The following is a 15,996-nucleotide window of genomic DNA, read 5'->3' on the forward strand; positions in this document are numbered from 1 at the left end:
ACAAGGCGACAGCCACCATCCCCAAGCGCCATCCCCGACCGCCACCCCCCGACCGCCACAAGGCGACCGCCACCAGCCGACCGCCACAAGGCGACAGCCACCATCCCCAAGCGCCACCCCCGACCGCCACAAGGCGACCGCCACCAGCCGACCGCCACAAGGCGACAGCCACCATCCCCAAGCGCCATCCCCGACCGCCACCCCCCGACCGCCACAAGGCGACCGCCACCAGCCGACCGCCACAAGGCGACAGCCACCATCCCCAAGCGCCATCCCCGACCGCCACCCCCCGACCGCCACAAGGCGACCGCCACCAGCCGACCGCCACAAGGCGACAGCCACCATCCCCAAGCGCCACCCCCGACCGCCACAAGGCGACCGCCACCAGCCGACCGCCACAAGGCGACAGCCACCATCCCCAAGCGCCATCCCCGACCGCCACCCCCCGACCGCCACAAGGCGACCGCCACCAGCCGACCGCCACAAGGCGACAGCCACCATCCCCAAGCGCCACCCCCGACCGCCACCAGCCGACCGCCACCAGCCGACCGCCACCATCCCCAAGCGCCATCCCCGACCGCCACCCCCCGACCGCCACAAGGCGACCGCCACAAGGCGACAGCCACCATCGCCAAGCGCCACCCCCGACCGCCACCAGCCGACCGCCACCAGCCGACCGCCACCAGCCGACCGCCACCATCCCCAAGCGCCATCCCCGACCGCCACCCCCCGACCGCCACAAGGCGACCGCCACAAGGCGACAGCCACCATCGCCAAGCGCCACCCCCGACCGCCACCAGCCGACCGCCACCAGCCGACCGCCACCAGCCGACCGCCACCATCCCCAAGCGCCATCCCCGACCGCCACCCCCCGACCGCCACAAGGCGACCGCCACCAGCCGACCGCCACCAGCCGACCGCCACAAGGTGACAGCCACCATCCCCAAGCGCCATCCCCGACCGCCACCCCCCGACCGCCACAAGGCGACCGCCACCAGCCGACCGCCACAAGGCGACAGCCACCATCCCCAAGCGCCACCCCCGACCGCCACCAGCCGACCGCCACCAGCCGACCGCCACAAGGCGACAGCCACCATCCCCAAGCGCCACCCCCGACCGCCACCAGCCGACCGCCACCAGCCGACCGCCACCATCCCCAAGCGCCATCCCCGACCGCCACCCCCCGACCGCCACAAGGCGACCGCCACAAGGCGACAGCCACCATCCCCAAGCGCCACCCCCGACCGCCACAAGGCGACCGCCACCAGCCGACCGCCACCAGCCGACCGCCACCATCCCCAAGCGCCATCCCCAAGCGCCACCCCCGACCGCCACCAGCCGACCGCCACCGGCCGTTCGCGGTGTGCGCCGCCGTTCCCCAAGCACCCTCCGGGACGAAGCCGGAGCCAGAGAATAGCAGCGGCCGTGCGTAAAAGCTGCGGCCGGGCCTCGCGGAAGGTCCCCCGGGCAGCGAGCTGCCGAGCCCCGGCCTCCAGCTTCCACCAGGTAATAGGACCGGGCGCGCGCAAAAGCTGGGGCCGGGCCTGGCGGAAGGTCCTCGGGCATCCAGCGAGATCACACGGCCCCCACCGGAGGCGGCTAGCGCCTCCGTAGAGTAGTGCCGGCCCGCGGAAGCGGCCGCCCGTCAGCCTGCGTTGCCGCTGGTCGAAAAATGCACTAAGTGCCAAACCCCATTCATTTACAACGGCGTGTCCGCCAGAGGGCGCACTTCCCCCGGCGGACCAGCCGGCGGGGCTCGTTAGAGAGTGTATCCGCCTGGCGGTGCCTCCTGGCCGGCCTGGATTCCGGACCGCCACCGCTCACTCGCGGGACCCTAATCGGCCCGCGGACCAGCCGGCGGGTCCTCCGTGAAAGCCTATCCGCCTGGCGGTGCCTCCTGGCCGGCCTGGATTCCGGACCGCGACCGCTCACTCGCGGGACCCTAAACGGCCCGCGGACCAGCCGGCGGGTCCTCCGTGAAAGCCTATCCGCCTGGCGGTGCCTCCTGGCCGGCCTGGATTCCGGACCGCCACCGCTCACTCGCGGGACCCTAATCGGCCCGCGGACCAGCCGGCGGGACCTCCGTGAAAGCCTATCCGCCTGGCGGTGCCTCCTGGCCGGCCTGGATTCCGGACCGCCACCGCTCACTCGCGGGACCCTAATCGGCCCGCGGACCAGCCGGCGGGACCTCCGTGAAAGCCTATCCGCCTGGCGGTGCCTCCTGGCCGGCCTGGATTCCGGACCGCCACCGCTCACTCGCGGGACCCTAATCGGCCCGCGGACCAGCCGGCGGGACCTCCGTGAAAGCCTATCCGCCTTGGCCGGTTCCCCGGCCGGCCACGGGTGGCGAGAATCCGGCCTCCTCGCCCGGAGCGCGCTTCGACTTGGGCGAAAAATGCACTAAGTGCCAAACCCCATTCATTTACAACGGCGTGTCCGCCAGAGGGCGCACTTCCTCCGGCCGGCGGGGCTCGTTGGAGAGCGCGTCCGCCTTCGCCGGTTCCCCGGTCGGCCGCGAACGGCGAAAAGCCGGCCTCTTCCCCCGGAGCCCGGTGGGCGAATTTTTTTTTTTTTTTTTTTTTTTTTTTCAAAGTGCCAACGGCTCTCGCGCCGCGATGCGTCCGCCTTCGCCGGTTCCCAAGTCGGCCACGAACGGCGAAAAATCGGCCTCTTCCCCGGAGCCCGGTCGGCGAATTTTATTTTATTTTTTTCCAAAGTGCCAACGGCTCTCGCGCCGCGATGCGTCCGCCTTCGCCGGTTCCCCGGTCGGCCACGAACGGCGAAAAATCGGCCCCTTCCCCCGGAGCCCGCATGATTATACGCGATGTTAATATTTATTTAATTATTAAATAAATACATACATATGTTTATTAATAATATACGCGGTGTTGATATGTATTTAATTATTACGTATATTGTGAATAAACTAACGGTGATTTTACACGATTTGACTACATGCGTGACCGTGATATAGTGCCGAGGGCTCCCGCGCCGTCACGCGTCCGCCTCGGCACGTGGGGTACCACGGGTCGCCCGCGGCAGCGAGCGTTCGGCTCGCGGGGGCCCGCGGGGTGTTATTAGGGAGTGCGGCAGCCGTGCCGAGGCTCCGGCCGGCCGCCGGAAGTCCCGCGGGGGAGCGTCGGAGCTCCGCGAGGCCGGCCGGGGAGCCTCTTAGTCATCGCCCGCGCTCGCGGTGGTCCCGGTCGCTTAAAGTGCCGCGGGAGGCGTAGCGATGCGAGTGAGTGTGCGCCAAGTGCGAGAGGCGGTGCATTTACGCGCCGTGTCCGCGAGAGGGAGGCAATTCCCCGTTGCGACCTCCGGGAGATCAGCGGGCCGCCGAAAAGGCTCAGCCGGGGTGCCTGGAGCCTCCTCGGGCGTCGAGTTAGGAGGGGGGCGCGCGGAGAACCGGCTGGATGTCCCCTGGAAGCTCAGCGGGCCGTGGGAAAGGCTTGGCCGGGGTGCCTGGAGCCTCGGCCGGCTTAAAAAGTTGGGAGGGGGGCGCGCGGAGAACCGGCTGGAGGTCCCCTGGAAGCTCAGCGGGCCGTTCAAAACGCTTAGCCGAGGTGCCTGGAGCCTCGGCCGGCTTAAAAGTGAGGAGGAAAGCGCGCGGAGAACCGGCCGGAGGTCCCCTGGAAGCTCAGCGGGCCGTGGGAAAAAGCTCAGCCGGGGTGCCGGAAGCCTCGGCCGGCTTAAAACGTGAGGAGGAAAGCACCGGGAGAACCGGCTGGAGGTCTTCTGGAAGCTCAGCGGGCCGCCGAAAACGCGTAGCCGAGGTGCCGGGAGCCTCCTCGGGCGTCAAAAGTGAGGAGCGACGCACCCCCGAGAACCGCCTGGGTCCTCCAGCCACCGTTGAAAAAGACGTCGAGTCAGGCTACCTTAAGAGAGTCACAGCTACTCCCGCCGTTTACCCGCGCGGAGCGTCATCGCCTCCGCGAACCGTCAAAAATAAATAAATACATGAATAAATGTCAAGTGAGCCTACCTTAAGAGAGTCGTAGTTACTCCCGCCGTTCGGCCGCTCAAAGTGTCATCGGAAGCGGACCCACGCAAGTAAGTGTGCGCAAAGTGCGAGAGGTGGTGTTTTTACTCGCCGCGTCCGCCAGAGGGAGGCAATTCCCCGCCGCGACGGCACGGGCAGCTTCCGAGCGTCTCCCCGAGCGCTCGGAAGTCCGTGCGGGGGGGAGATGAGAGCCGTGCGAGGTACCAGGTGGAGCCGGACGGCGCGGTGCTTCCAAGCAGCCGATCCGCTGGGCTTGGAGCTATTTTCGGCCACTTGGCGCGCGAGCACGGCCTCCCGGCGGTGCCGGGGGGTGGTGCGCGAGCGCGCCGGCCGCCGGAGGTCCCGCGGAGGAGCGTCGGAGCTCCGCGAGGCCGGGGAGCCTCTCGGTAATCACCCGGGGCCGGCGGAGCGTTATTCGGCCGCTCTGCGCGCGCGCGCACGGCCTCCCGGCGGTGCCGGGGGGTGGTGCGCGAGCGCGCCGGCCGCCGGAGGTCCCGCGGAGGAGCGTCGGAGCTCCGCGAGGCCGGGGAGCCTCTCGGTAATCACCCGGGGCCGGCGGAGCGTTATTCGGCCGCTCTGCGCGCGCGCGCACGGCCTCCCGGCGGTGCCGGGGGGTGGTGCGCGAGCGCGCCGGCCGCCGGAGGTCCCGCGGAGGAGCGTCGGAGCTCCGCGAGGCCGGGGAGCCTCTCGGTAATCACCCGGGGCCGGCGGAGCGTTATTCGGCCGCTCTGCGCGCGCGCGCACGGCCTCCCGGCGGTGCCGGGGGGTGGTGCGCGAGCGCGCCGGCCGCCGGAGGTCCCGCGGAGGAGCGTCGGAGCTCCGCGAGGCCGGGGAGCCTCTCGGTAATCACCCGGGGCCGGCGGAGCGTTATTCGGCCGCTCTGCGCGCGCGCGCACGGCCTCCCGGCGGTGCCGGGGGGTGGTGCGCGAGCGCGCCGGCCGCCGGAGGTCCCGCGGAGGAGCGTCGGAGCTCCGCGAGGCCGGGGAGCCTCTCGGTAATCACCCGGGGCCGGCGGAGCGTTATTCGGCCGCTCTGCGCGCGCGCGCACGGCCTCCCGGCGGTGCCGGGGGGTGGTGCGCGAGCGCGCCGGCCGCCGGAGGTCCCGCGGAGGAGCGTCGGAGCTCCGCGAGGCCGGGGAGCCTCTCGGTAATCACCCGGGGCCGGCGGAGCGTTATTCGGCCGCTCTGCGCGCGCGCGCACGGCCTCCCGGCGGTGCCGGGGGGTGGTGCGCGAGCGCGCCGGCCGCCGGAGGTCCCGCGGAGGAGCGTCGGAGCTCCGCGAGGCCGGGGAGCCTCTCGGTAATCACCCGGGGCCGGCGGAGCGTTATTCGGCCGCTCTGCGCGCGCGCGCACGGCCTCCCGGCGGTGCCGGGGGGTGGTGCGCGAGCGCGCCGGCCGCCGGAGGTCCCGCGGAGGAGCGTCGGAGCTCCGCGAGGCCGGGGAGCCTCTCGGTAATCACCCGGGGCCGGCGGAGCGTTATTCGGCCGCTCTGCGCGCGCGCGCACGGCCTCCCGGCGGTGCCGGGGGGTGGTGCGCGAGCGCGCCGGCCGCCGGAGGTCCCGCGGAGGAGCGTCGGAGCTCCGCGAGGCCGGGGAGCCTCTCGGTAATCACCCGGGGCCGGCGGAGCGTTATTCGGCCGCTCTGCGCGCGCGCGCACGGCCTCCCGGCGCCTCCGCGAACCGCCAAAATAAATGTCAAGTGAGCCTACCTTAAGAGAGTCACAGTTACTCCCGCCGTTTACCCGCGCGGAGCGTCATCGCCTCCGCGAACCGTCAAAAATAAATAAATACATAAATAAATAAATGTCAAGTGAGCCTACCTTAAGAGAGTCACAGTTACTCCCGCCGTTTACCCGCGCGGAGCGTCATCGCCTCCGCGAACCGTCAAAAATAAATAAATACATGAATAAATAAATGTCAAGTGAGCCTACCTTAAGAGAGTCACAGTTACTCCCGCCGTTTACCCGCGCGGAGCGTCATCGCCTCCGCGAACCGTCAAAAATAAATAAATACATGAATAAATAGTCAAGTGAGCATACCTTAGGAGAGTCGCAGTTACTCCCGCCGTTCGGCCGCTTAAAGTGCCACGGGAGGCGTAGCAATGCGAGTGAGTGTGCGCCAAGTGCGAGAGGCGGTGTATTTACTCGCCGTGTCCGCGAGAGGGAGGTAACTCCCCGTTGCGACCTCCGGGAGAGCAACGGGCCGCCGAAAACGCTCAGCCGAGGTGCTGGAAGCCTCGGCCGGCTCGCAAAGCGAGGCGCGAGGCACCGGGAGAACCGGCTGGAGGTCCCCTGGAAGCTCAGCGGGCCGTGGGAAACGCTCGGCCGAGGTGCTGGAAGCCTCGGCCGGCTTAAAAGTGAGGAGGAAAGCGCGCGGAGAACCGGCTGGAGGTCCCCTGGAAGCTCAGCGGGCCGTGGGAAACGCTCAGCCGAGGTGCTGGAAGCCTCGGCCGTCTCACAAAGCGAGGCGCGAGGCACCGGGAGAACCGGCTGGAGGTCCCCTGGAAGCTCAGCGGGCCGTGGAGAAAGCTTAGCCGGGGTGCTGGAAGCCTCGGCCGGCTCACAAAGCGAGGCGCGAGGCACCGGGAGAACCGGCTGGAGGTCCCTCGGAAGCTCAGCGGGCCGTGGAGAAAGCTTAGCCGGGGTGCCGGAAGCCTCGGCCGGCTCGCAAAGCGAGGCGCGAGGCACCGGGAGAACCGGCTGGAGGTCCCCTGGAAGCTCAGCGGGCCGTGGGAAAGGCCCGGCCGAGGTGCTGGAAGCCTCGGCCGGCTTAAAACGTGATGAGGAAAGCACCCGGAGAACCGGCTGGACGTCTTCTGTAAGATCAGCGGGCCGTGGAAAATGCTAAGCCGAGGTGCTGGAAGTCGAATAAGGCTTCGTCCAAGGTGCTTATAAAGTTCATATCCGCTCGGCTGGAGGTAATTGGCCAGCCGACCAGCCGGCGGGACCTCCGTGACCGCCTATCCGCCTGCCGGTGCCTCCTGGCCGGCGTGGATTCCGGGCCGCGACCGCTAACTTACGGGACCCTAAATGGCCCGCGGACCAGCTGGCGGGACCTCCGTGACAGCCTATCCGCCTGCCGGTGGCTGCTGGCCGGCGTGCATTCCGGGCCGCGACCGCTAACTTACGGGACCCTAAATGGCCCGCGGACCAGCTGGCGGGACCTCCGTGACAGCCTATCCGCCTGCCGGTGCCTCCTGGCCGGCGTGCATTCCGGGCCGCGACCGCTTACTTACGGGACCCTAAATGGCCCGCGGACCAGCTGGCGGGACCTCCGTGACAGCCTACCCGCCTGGCGGTGGCTGCTGGCCGGCGTGGATTCCGGGCCGCGACCGCTCACTTACGGGACCCTAATTGGCCCGCGGACCAGCTGGCGGGACCTCCGTGACAGCCTACCCGCCTCCCGGTGGCTGCTGGCCGGCGCGGATTCCGGGCCGCGACCGCTAACTTACGGGACCCCAATTGGCCCGCGGACCAGCCGGCGGGACCCCCGTGACCGCCTATCCGCCTTGGCCGGTTCCCCGGCCGGCCACGGATGGCGAGAATCCGGCCTCCTCGCCCGGAGCGCTCGTCGGCTTCGGCGAAAAATGCACTAAGTGCCAAACCCCATTCATTTACAATGGCGTGTCCGCCAGAGGGCGCAGTTCCCCCCGCGGACCAGCCGGCGGGACCTCCGTGACCGCCTATCCGCCCGCGCTGGTTCCCCGGCCGGCGCGAATTCCGGGCCGCGACCGCTAACTTACGGGACCCCGATTGGCCCGCGGACCAGCCGGCGGGACCTCCGTGACCGCCTATCCGCCTGCGCTGGTTCCCCGGCCGGCGCGAATTCCGGGCCGCGACCGCTAACTTACGGGACCCCGATTGGCCCGCGGACCAGCCGGCGGGACCTCCGTGACCGCCTATCCGCCTGCGCTGGTTCCCCGGCCGGCGCGAATTCCGGGCCGCGACCGCTAACTTACGGGACCCCGATTGGCCCGCGGACCAGCCGGCGGGACCTCCGTGACCGCCTATGCGCCTGCGCTGGTTCCCCGGCCGGCGCGAATTCCGGGCCGCGACCGCTAATTTACGGGACCCCAATTGGCCCGCGGACCAGCCGGCGGGACCTCCGTGACCGCCTATCCGCCTTCGCTGGTTCCCCGGTCGGCGTGTATTCCGGGCCGCGGCCGCTCACTTACGGGACCAAAATTGGCCCGCGGACCAGCCGGCGGGACCTCCGTGACCGCCTATCCGCCTGCGCTGGTTCCCCGGCCGGCGTGGATTCCGGACCGCGACCGCTAAATTACGGGACCCAAATTGGCCCGCGGACCAGCCGGCGGGACCTCCGTGACCGCCTATCCGCTTGCGCTGGTTCCCCGGCCGGCGTGGATTCCGGACCGCGACCGCTAAATTACGGGACCCAAATTGGCCCGCGGACCAGCCGGCGGGACCTCCGTGACCGCCTATCCGCCTTCGCTGGTTCCCCGGTCGGCCACAGTTGACGAATATTCGGCCTCTCGCTCTGGAAGTCCTGCCGACTTAGCCGAAAATTTTCTAAGTGCCATCGGCTCTCTCTCGGAAAAGTGTCCGCCTCGTCTGGTTCCCCAGCTCGGCCTCAGAATTCGAAAATTCGGCCTCTCTGAGGTACCAGGGGTAGGCTTTATGTACTTGGTCCCCCCACTTAGTGTACTCATCACTTTACCCCCCTTTCGCAAAATATAGTCGGCACGTATGTGCAGAACTGTTTATTTTCATTTTAAAAATTTTCTAAGTGCCAGCGGAAGCTGTCACACGAACTGTCCGAGCTACCACGGTGCCCATCCCGGGCAGTGACGGCAAAAGGCCGATGTGTGTTTGATGGAAGTCTGAATAATTTCTAAGTGCCAACGGCTCAACCGCCGTAAAGTGTCCGCCTCGGCTGGTTCCTCCGGTCGGCCCGAACGAGCGAAAATTCGGCCTCTTCCCCTGGAGGTCCGGAACATTTTGGCGAATATTTTCAAAGTGCCAACGGCTGTTCCGCCGTAAAGTGTCCGACCCGGCTGGTTCCTCCGGTCGGCCCGAACGAGCGAAAATTCGGCCTCTTCCCCTGGAGGTCCGGACGACTTTGGCGAATATTTTCTAAGTGCCAACGGCTGTTGCGCCGTAACGTGTCCGACCCGGCTGGTTCTCCCGGTCGGCCAGAACGAGCGAAAATTCGGCCTCTTCCCCTGGAGGTCCGGAACATTTTGGCGAATATTTTCAAAGTGCCAACGGCTGTTGCGCCGTAACGTGTCCGACCCGGCTGGTTCCTCCGGTCGGCTTGAACAAGCGAAAATTCGGCCTCTTCCCCTGGAGGTCCGGAACATTTTGGCGAATATTTTCAAAGTGCCAACGGCTGTTCCGCCGTAACGTGTCCGACCCGGCTGGTTCCTCCGGTCGGCCCGAACGAGCGAAAATTCGGCCTCTTCCCCTGGAGGTCCGGAACATTTTGGCGAATATTTTCAAAGTGCCAACGGCTGTTGCGCCGTAACGTGTCCGACCCGGCTGGTTCCTCCGGTCGGCCCGAACGAGCGAAAATTCGGCCTCTTCCCCTGGAGGTCCGGAACATTTTGGCGAATATTTTCAAAGTGCCAACGGCTGTTCCGCCGTAAAGTGTCCGACCCGGCTGGTTCCTCCGGTCGGCCCGAACGAGCGAAAATTCGGCCTCTTCCCCTGGAGGTCCGGAACATTTTGGCGAATATTTTCTAAGTGCCAACGGCTGTTGCGCCGTAAAGTGTCCGACCCGGCTGGTTCCTCCGGTCGCCCCGAACGAGCGAAAATTCGGCCTCTTCCCCTGGAGGTCCGGAACATTTTGGCGAATATTTTCAAAGTGCCAACGGCTGTTCCGCCGTAACGTGTCCGACCCGGCCGGTTCCTCCGGTCGGCCCGAACGAGCGAAAATTCGGCCTCTTCCCCTGGAGGTCCGGAACATTTTGGCGAATATTTTCAAAGTGCCATCGGCTCTTCCGCCGTAAGGTGTCCGACTCGGCCGGTTCCTCCGGTCGGCCTGAACGAGCAAAAATTCGGCCTCTTCCTCTGGAGGTCCTGTCAAGTTTAACGAATATTTTCTAAGTGCGAACGGCTGTTGCGCCGTAACGTGTCCGACCCGGCTGGTTCCTCCGGTCGGCCCGAACGAGCGAAAATTCGGCCTCTTCCCCTGGAGGTCCTGTCAAGTTTAACGAATATTTTCTAAGTGCCATCGGCTCTTCCGCCGTAAGGTGTCCGACTCGGCCGGTTCCTCCGGTCGGCCCGAACGAGCGAAAATTCGGCCTCTTCCCCTGGAGGTCCGGAACATTTTGGCGAATATTTTCAAAGTGCCAACGGCTGTTGCGCCGTAACGTGTCCGACCCGGCCGGTTCCTCCGGTCGGCCCGAACGAGCGAAAATTCGGCCTCTTCCCCTGGAGGTCCGGAACATTTTGGCGAATATTTTCAAAGTGCCAACGGCTGTTGCGCCGTAACGTGTCCGACCCGGCCGGTTCCTCCGGTCGGCCCGAACGAGCGAAAATTCGGCCTCTTCCCCTGGAGGTCCGGAACATTTTGGCGAATATTTTCAAAGTGCCAACGGCTGTTGCGCCGTAACGTGTCCGACCCGGCCGGTTCCTCCGGTCGGCCCGAACGAGCGAAAATTCGGCCTCTTCCCCTGGAGGTCCGGAACATTTTGGCGAATATTTTCAAAGTGCCAACGGCTGTTGCGCCGTAAAGTGTCCGACCCGGCTGGTTCCTCCGGTCGGCCCGAACGAGCGAAAATTCGGCCTCTTCCCCTGGAGGTCCGGACGACTTTGGCGAATATTTTCTAAGTGCGAACGGCTGTTGCGCCGTAACGTGTCCGACCCGGCCGGTTCCTCCGGTCGGCCCGAACGAGCGAAAATTCGGCCTCTTCCCCTGGAGGTCCGGACGACTTTGACGAATATTTTCTAAGTGCCAACGGCTGTTCCGCCGTAACGTGTCCGACCCGGCCGGTTCCTCCGGTCGGCCTGAACAAGTGAAAATTCGGCCTCTTCCCCTGGAGGTCCGGAACATTTTGGCGAATATTTTCTAAGTGCCATCGGCTCTTCCGCCGTAAGGTGTCCGACCCGGCCGGTTCCTCCGGTCGGCCTGAACGAGCGAAAATTCGGCCTCTTCCCCTGGAGGTCCTGTCAAGTTTAACGAATATTTTCTAAGTGCCATCGGCTCTTCCGCCGTAATGTGTCCGACTCGGCCGGTTCCTCCGGTCGGCCTGAACGAGCGAAAATTCGGCCTCTTCCCCTGGAGGTCCTGTCAAGTTTAACGAATATTTTCTAAGTGCCATCGGCTCTTCCGCCGTAAGGTGTCCGACTCGGCCGGTTCCTCCGGTCGGCCTGAACGAGCGAAAATTCGGCCTCTTCCCCTGGAGGTCCTGTCAAGTTTAACGAATATTTTCTAAGTGCCATCGGCTCTTCCGCCGTAAGGTGTCCGACTCGGCCGGTTCCTCCGGTCGGCCTGAACAAGCGAAAATTCGGCCTCTTCCCCTGGAGGTCCGTTCAAGTTTAACGAATATTTTCTAAGTGCCATCGGCTCTTCCGCCGTAAGGTGTCCGACTCGGCTGGTTCCCGATGTCGGCCAGAACAAGTGGAAACTCGGCCTCTTCCCCTGGAGGTCAGTTGAAGTTTAACGAATATTTTCAAAGTGCCAACGGCTGCTCCGCCGTAAAGCGTCCGACTCGGCTGGTTCCCGATGTCGGCCAGAACAAGTGAAAATTCGGCCTCTTCCCCTGGAGGTCCGTTCAAGATTAACGAATATTTTCTAAGTGCCAACGGCTGCTCCGCCGTAAAGCGTCCGACTCGGCTGGTTCCCGATGTCGGCCAGAACAAGTGAAAATTCGGCCTCTTCCCCTGGAGGTCCGTTCAAGATTAACGAATATTTTCTAAGTGCCAACGGCTCTTGCGCCGAAAAGCGTCCGCCTCGGCTGGTTCCCGATGTCGGCCAGAACAAGTGAAAATTCGGCCTCTTCCCCTGGAGGTCCGTTCAAGATTAACGAATATTTTCTAAGTGCCAACGGCTCTTGCGCCGAAAAGCGTCCGCCTCGGCTGGTTCCCGCGGTCGGACACAAAATGTGTCAATTCGGCCTCTCTGAGGTACCAGGGGTGGGCTTTATGTACTTGGTCCCCCCACTTAGTGTACTCATCACTTTACCCCCCTTTCGCAAAATATAGTCGGCACGTATGTGCAGAACTGTTTATTTTCATTTTAAAAATTGTCTAAGTGCCAGCGGAAGCTGTCACACGAACTGTCCGAGCTACCACGGTGCCCATCCCGGGCAGTGACGGCAAAAGGCCGATGTGTGTTTGATGGAAGTCTGAATAATTTCTAAGTGCCAACGGCTCAACCGCCGTAAAGTGTCCGCCTCGGCCGGTTCTCCCGGTCGGCCCGAACGAGCGAAAATTCGGCCTCTTTCCCTGGAGGTCCGGAACATTTTGGCGAATATTTTCTAAGTGCCAACGGCTGCTCCGCCGTAAAGTGTCCGCCTCGGCTGGTTCCCCCGGTCGGCCAGAACAAGTGAAAATTCGGCCTCTTCCCCTGGAGGTCCGGCCAAGTTCGGCGAATATTTCCTAAGTGCCAACGGCTGCTCCGCCGTAAAGAGACCGACTCGGCTGGTTCCCGATGTCGGCCAGAACAAGTGAAAATTCGGCCTCTTCCCCTGGAGGTCAGTTGAAGTTTAACGAATATTTCCTAAGTGCCAACGGCTGCTCCGCCGTAAAGTGTCCGACTCGGCTGGTTCCCGATGTCGGCCAGAACAAGTGAATATTCGGCCTCTTCCCCTGGAGGTCCGGAACATTTTGGCAAATATTTCCTAAGTGCCAACGGCTGCTCCGCCGTAAAGAGTCCGACTCGGCTGGTTCCCGATGTCGGCCAGAACAAGTGAAAATTCGGCCTCTTCCCCTGGAAGTCCGGCCGAGTTCGGCGAATATTTCCTAAGTGCCAACGGCTGTTCCGCCGTAAAGAGTCCGACTCGGCTGGTTCCCGATGTCGGCCAGAACAAGTGAATATTCGGCCTCTTCCCCTGGAGGTCCGTTCAAGATTAACGAATATTTTCTAAGTGCCAACGGCTGCTCCGCCGTAAAGTGTCCGACTCGGCTGGTTCCCGATGTCGGCCAGAACAAGTGAAAATCCGGCCTCTTCCCCTGGAAGTCCGGCCAAGTTCGGCGAATATTTTCTAAGTGCCAACGGCTGCTCCGCCGTAAAGCGTCCGACTCGGCTGGTTCCCGATGTCGGCCAGAACAAGTGGAAATTCGGCCTCTTCCCCTGGAGGTCAGTTGAAGTTTAACGAATATTTCCTAAGTGCCAACGGCTGCTCCGCCGTAAAGTGTCCGACTCGGCTGGTTCCCGATGTCGGCCAGAACAAGTGAATATTCGGCCTCTTCCCCTGGAGGTCCGGAACATTTTGGCAAATATTTCCTAAGTGCCAACGGCTGCTCCGCCGTAAAGAGTCCGACTCGGCTGGTTCCCGATGTCGGCCAGAACAAGTGAAAATCCGGCCTCTTCCCCTGGAAGTCCGGCCGAGTTCGGCGAATATTTTCTAAGTGCCAACGGCTGCTCCGCCGTAAAGCGTCCGACTCGGCTGGTTCCCGATGTCGGCCAGAACAAGTGGAAATTCGGCCTCTTCCCCTGGAGGTCAGTTGAAGTTTAACGAATATTTTCTAAGTGCCAACGGCTGCTCCGCCGTAAAGCGTCCGACTCGGCTGGTTCCCGATGTCGGCCAGAACAAGTGAAAATTCGGCCTCTTCCCCTGGAAGTCCGGCCGAGTTAAGGCAAATATTTCCTAAGTGCCAACGGCTGCTCCGCCTTAAAGCGTCCGACTCGGCTGGTTCCCGATGTCGGCCAGAACAAGTGACAATTCGGCCTCTTCCCCTGGAGGTCCTTTCAAGTTTAACGAATATTTTCTAAGTGCCAACGGCTGCTCCGCCTTAAAGCGTCCGACTCGGCTGGTTCCCGATGTCGGCCAGAACAAGTGACAATTCGGCCTCTTCCCCTGGAGGTCCTTTCAAGTTTAACGAATATTTTCTAAGTGCCAACGGCTGCTCCGCCTTAAAGCGTCCGACTCGGCTGGTTCCCGATGTCGGCCAGAACAGGTGAAAATTCGGCCTCTTCCCCTGGAGGTCCGTTCAAGTTTGGGGAATATTTTCTAAGTGCCAACGGCTGCTCCGCCTTAAAGTGTCCGACTCGGCTGGTTCCCGATGTCGGGCAGAACAAGTGACAATTCGGCCTCTTCCCCTGGAAGTCCGGTCGAGTTTGGCGAATATTTTCTAAGTGCCAACGGCTGCTCCGCCGTAAAGCGTCCGACTCGGCTGGTTCCCGATGTCGGCCAGAACAAGTGAAAATTCGGCCTCTTCCCCTGGAGGTCCGTTCAAGATTAACGAATATTTTCTAAGTGCCGACGGCTCTTGCGCCGAAAAGCGTCCGCCTCGGCTGGTTCCCGATGTCGGCCAGAACAAGTGAAAATTCGGCCTCTTCCCCTGGAGGTCCGTTCAAGATTAACGAATATTTTCTAAGTGCCAACGGCTCTTGCGCCGAAAAGCGTCCGCCTCGGCTGGTTCCCGCGGTCGGACACAAAATGTGTCAATTCGGCCTCTCTGAGGTACCAGGGGTGGGCTTTATGTACTTGGTCCCCCCACTTAGTGTACTCATCACTTTACCCCCCTTTCGCAAAATATAGTCGGCACGTATGTGCAGAACTGTTTATTTTCATTTCAAAAATTGTCTGAGTGCCAGCGGAAGCTGTCACACGAACTGTCCGAGCTACCACGGTGCCCATCCCGGGCAGTGACGGCAAAAGGCCGATGTGTGTTTGATGGAAGTCTGAATAATTTCTAAGTGCCAACGGCTCAACCGCCGTAAAGTGTCCGCCTCGGCCGGTTCTCCCGGTCGGCCCGAACGAGCGAAAATTCGGCCTCTTTCCCTGGAGGTCCGGAACATTTTGGCGAATATTTTCTAAGTGCCAACGGCTGCTCCGCCGTAAAGTGTCCGCCTCGGCTGGTTCCCCCGGTCGGCCAGAACAAGTGAAAATTCGGCCTCTTCCCCTGGAGGTCCGGAACATTTTGGCGAATATTTCCTAAGTGCCAACGGCTGCTCCGCCGTAAAGTGTCCGCCTCGGCCGGTTCACCCAGTCGGCCAGAACAAGTGAAAATTTGGCCTCTTCCCCTGGAGGTCCGGAACATTTTGGCGAATATTTCCTAAGTGCCAACGGCTGCTCCGCCGTAAAGTGTCCGACTCGGCTGGTTCCCCCGGTCGGCCAGAACAAGTGAAAAATCGGCCTCTTCCCCTGGAAGTCCGGCCGAGTTAAGGCAAATATTTCCTAAGTGCCAACGGCTGCTCAGCCTTAAAGGGTCCGACTCGGCTGGTTCCCGATGTCGGCCAGAACAAGTGAAAATTCGGCCTCTTCCCCTGGAAGTCCGGCCGAGTTAAGGCAAATATTTCCTAAGTGCCAACGGCTGTTCCGCCGTAAAGGGTCCGACTCGGCTGGTTCCCGATGTCGGCCAGAACAAGTGAAAAATCGGCCTCTTCCCCTGGAAGTCCGGCCGAGTTCGGCGAATATTTCCTAAGTGCCAACGGCTGTTCCGCCGTAAAGAGTCCGACTCGGCTGGTTCCCGATGTCGGCCAGAACAAGTGAAAATCCGGCCTCTTCCCCTGGAAGTCCGGCCGAGTTAAGGCAAATATTTCCTAAGTGCCAACGGCTGCTCAGCCTTAAAGGGCCCGACTCGGCTGGTTCCCGATGTCGGCCAGAACAAGTGAAAATTCGGCCTCTTCCCCTGGAAGTCCGGCCGAGTTAAGGCAAATATTTCCTAAGTGCCAACGGCTGTTCCGCCGTAAAGGGTCCGACTCGGCTGGTTCCCGATGTCGGCCAGAACAAGTGAAAAATCGGCCTCTTCCCCTGGAAGTCCGGCCGAGTTCGGCGAATATTTCCTAAGTGCCAACGGCTGTTCCGCCGTAAAGAGTCCGACTCGGCTGGTTCCCGATGTCGGCCAGAACAAGTGAAAATCCGGCCTCT

Source organism: Syngnathus scovelli, unplaced genomic scaffold (genome assembly GCF_024217435.2).
Source record: "Syngnathus scovelli strain Florida unplaced genomic scaffold, RoL_Ssco_1.2 HiC_scaffold_62, whole genome shotgun sequence".
Lineage (NCBI taxonomy): Eukaryota > Metazoa > Chordata > Actinopteri > Syngnathiformes > Syngnathidae > Syngnathus > Syngnathus scovelli.